Source organism: Oncorhynchus nerka, linkage group LG26 (assembly GCF_034236695.1).
Source record: "Oncorhynchus nerka isolate Pitt River linkage group LG26, Oner_Uvic_2.0, whole genome shotgun sequence".
NCBI lineage: Eukaryota > Metazoa > Chordata > Actinopteri > Salmoniformes > Salmonidae > Oncorhynchus > Oncorhynchus nerka.
Genome location: NC_088421.1, coordinates 37072557 through 37076822, shown reverse-complemented (window position 1 = coordinate 37076822; position 4266 = coordinate 37072557).

Genomic DNA, 4266 nt, shown 5'->3' with positions numbered 1-4266 from the left:
GGCAAAGTGAAGGGGACTCAATACTTTTCCGAATGGACTGTGAACTTAGCGCGTATTGTTCGAATCACCACGGGAGTCGAGCATATACTTTAAGTGGAAAATACAATATCCAAAGCATTCACTGCATAAATGTAAAGATTATCAGGCATAGCAAACTGCCAAGCCAACCATAAACTACAGTACACTTTTTATTTTACCTTTATTTAACTAGGCAAGGCAGTTAAGAACAAATTCTTATTTTCAATGACGGCCTAGGAACAGCGGGTTAACTGCCTGTTCAGGGGCAGAACGACAGATTTGTACCTTGTCATCTCGGGGATTTAAACGTGCAACCTTCCGGTTACTAGTCCAACGCTCTAACCACTAGGCTACCCTGCCGCCCCATACCCTACAATCACCACCTCTGTGGAAGACAGACGTATTTAAAGCAATCCATTAAACCAGACACTTACCCAAAGCGATTGACAGTCACGCATACAATTCTTATTATTTTGTACACGGGAATGGAACGAACAATCCTGGTGTTGCAAGCGTCATGCTCTACAGACTGAGCCGTACAGGACCACACTACATTATTGTGCAGCAACAGCTAGCTGTATAGTCATCTGCACTGTCTTTAAACTCATTTCCATAGACAAAGTAAACGCGTCTCCCACTTGTAGATCACCTTAGTGATAGGAATTATCTCGATGGTCTGACGCTGCAATGAGAGAGCGAGGGGAAAAGACGGTTCCTTTAATAACATTAATAAAATCCCATGACATTGATTTTTTTGCAATTTGGAACAAGCAAATGCACAAACAGGCCTCCAGTATAATTAGACATTATGAAATGATAGGGATAACGTTTTGCCTCATGTACATAACAAGGCACGAAAAAATATTTGTATTTGCTGCTACATCATGTAATCTATTTAGCCCATTATAAATTAATCTCAGAAATGTCATGTTCCCATAAATATGGCATGTTACCATGTACTGAGAGTTTTACCATGTACTGAGAGTTTTACCATGTACTGAAAGTTTTATCATGTACTGAGAGTCCTTAAACATACTATCCTGCCCAGACACATTATTAATGTTGGCCATTTGCAAACCACTGGACTGTTCCGTGACATAGTCTTCAGGATTATTAGACCTAGTCAGTGTGGATTCAGAAATAGAGGAAATCAAGTGAAAGTTGAAGATAAACAATTAACAAATCTCCTAGTTACTCATACAAGGGAAGCAGAGAAGTTGATGGATCTACTGAACCCACTGTATGACACAGAGGCTGAGTTTACACAGGCAGCCCAATTCTGATCTTTTTCCAGTAATTGGTCTTTTGACCAGTCAGATCAGCTCTTTTGCCAATAATTGGTCAAAAGATCAGAATTGCCTGTGTAAAGGCAGTAATACTGTTATTTAGTTGAACAATGCTGAGCCAGCAACACCACTCATCATATCACCTTGAGGTTGATGAAGACCAAAAGCTGTCGTTGCCCCTGACAGGTCTCACACTCTTTTGACCCTTAGCCATCGCTAAGGTCGCAGCTGCAGTAAAAATGTCAAGCAAGCCACCCAAGTGTCTGATAGGAAATAAGGAAATGACTGCAATACACACACTGTACTATAGCTACAGCTATTTGCTAAGTAAGCATATAGTAACATATTACACATTACATATAGCAGCATAGTACATATAGTATATTGTATTTGTCCCATGTGCCGAATACAACAGGTGTAGTAGACCTTACTGTGAGATGCTTACTTACAAGCCCTTAACCAACAATGCAGTTTTAAGAAAATACCTAAAAAAAAGAAAGAGATAAGAATAACAAATGATTAAAGAGCAGCAGTAAATAACAATATTTACTATATTTGTTATATACAGGGGGTACTGGTGTCCAGGTAATTGAGGTAATGTGTACATGTTGGTAGAGTTATTAAAGTGACTATGCATAGATAATAACAGAGAGTAGCAGCAGCGTTCCAGAGGAGGAGGGGCAATGTAAATAGTCTGGGTAGCCATTTGATTAGCTGTTCAGGTGTCTTGTGGTTTGGGGGTAGAAGCTATTTAGGAGCCTCTTGGACCTAGACTTGGTGCTCCGGTACCGCTTGCTGTGCGGTAGCAGAGAGAACAGTCTATGACTAGGGTGGCTGGAGTCTTTGACAATTTTAGGGCCTTCCTCTGACACCGCCTGGTATAGAGGTCCAGGAAGCTTGGACCCGGTGATGTACTGGGCTGGACGCACTACCCTCTGTAGTGCCTTGCGGTCGGAGGCCGAGCAGTTGCCATACCAGGCAGTAATGCAACCCGTCAGGATGCTCTCGATGGTGCAGCTGTAAAACATTTTGAGGATCTGAGGACCCATGCCAAATCTTTTCAGTCCCCTGAGGGGGATTAAGTTTTGTCGTGCCCTCTTCACGACTGTCTTGGTGTGCTTGGACCATGTTAGTTTGTTGGTGATGTGGACGCCAAGGAACATGAAGCTCTCAACCTGCTCCACTACAGCCCCGTTGATGAGAATGGGGGCGTGCTCAGTCCTCCTTTTCCTGTAGTCCACAATCATCTCCTTTGTCTTGATCACGTTGAGGGAGAGGTTGTCCTTGCACCACACGGTCAAGTCTCTGATCTCCACCCTATAGGCTGTCTCATCGTTGTCGGTGATCAGGCCTATCACTGTTGTGTCATCGGCAAACATAATGATGGTGTTGGAGTCGTGCCTGGCCGTGCAGTCATGAGTGAACAGGGAGTACAGGAGGGGACTGAGCACGGACCCCATGTTGAGGATCAGAGTGGCGGATGTGTTGTTACCTACCCTTATCACCTGGGGGTGGACGGTCAGGATGTCCAGGATCCAGTTGCAGAGGGTGGTGTTTAGTCCCAGGGTCCGCAGCTTAGTGATGAGCTTTGAGGGCACTATGGTTGAGCTGAGCTGTAGTCAATGAATAGCATTCTCACATAGGTGTTTCTTTTGTCCAGGTGTGAAAGGGCAGTGTGGAGTGCAATTGAGATTGTATCATCTATGGATATGTTGGTGCGGTATGCAAGTTGGAGTGGGTCTAAGATTTCTGGGATAGTGGTGTTGATGCGAGCCATTACCAGCCTTTCAAAGCATTCCATGGCTACAGACGTGAGTGCTACGGGTCGGTTACCTTAGGCAGGTTACCTTAGTGTTCTTGGGCACAGGGACTATGGTGGTCTCTGGCTGTGGAGAGCGTGATCACACAGTCGTCCGGAACAGCTGGTGCTCTCATGCATGTTTCAGTGTTACTTGCCTCGAAGCTAGCGCATAAGTTATTTAGCTCCTCTGGTAGGATCGTATCACTGAGCAGCTCTCTGCTGTGCTTCCCTTTGTAGTCTGTAATAGTTTGCAGGCCCTGCCACATCCAATGAGTGTCGGAGCCGGTGTAGTACGATTCGATCTTAGTCCTGTATTGACACTTTGCCTGTTTGATAGTTTGTCGGAGGGCATAGCGGGATTTCTTATAAGCTTCCGGGTTAGAGTTCCGCTCCTTGAAAGCGGCAGCTCTACCCTTTAGCTCAGTGCAAATGTTGCTTGTAATCCATGGCTTCTGGTTGGGGTATGTACGTACAGCCACTGTGGGTACGACATTCTCTATGCACTTATTGATAAAGCCAGTGACTGATGTGATGTACTCCACAATGCCACCTGAAGAATCCCGGAACATTTTCTAGTCTGTGCTAGCAAAACAGTCCGGTAGTTTAGCATCTGCTTCATATGACCACTTATTTTATAGACCGAGTCACTGGTGCTTCCTGCTTTAATTTTTGCTTGTAAGCAGGAGGATAGAATTACGGTCAGATTTGCCAAATGGAGGGCGAGGGAGAGCTTTGTGTCTGGAGTAAAGGTGGTCTAGAATTGTTTCCCTCTGGTTGCGCATTTAACACATTTACACATTTACACATTTAAGTCATTTAGCAGACGCTCTTATCCAGAGCGACTTACAAATTGGTGCTTTCACCTTATGACATCCAGTGGAACAGCCACTTTACAATAGTGCATCTAGGTCTTTTAAGGGGGGAGGGTGAGAAGGATTACTTTATCCTATCCTAGGTATTCCTTAAAGAGGTGGGGTTTCAGGTGTCTCCGGAAGGTGGTGATTGACTCCGCTGTCCTGGCGTCGTGAGGGACATGCTGATAGAAATGAGATAGAACTGTTTTAAGTTCCCTGCATTAAAGTCCCCGGCATTTAGGAGCGCCGCCTCTGGATGAGCGTTTTCCTGTTTGCTTATGGCGATATACAGCTCATTGATTGCGGT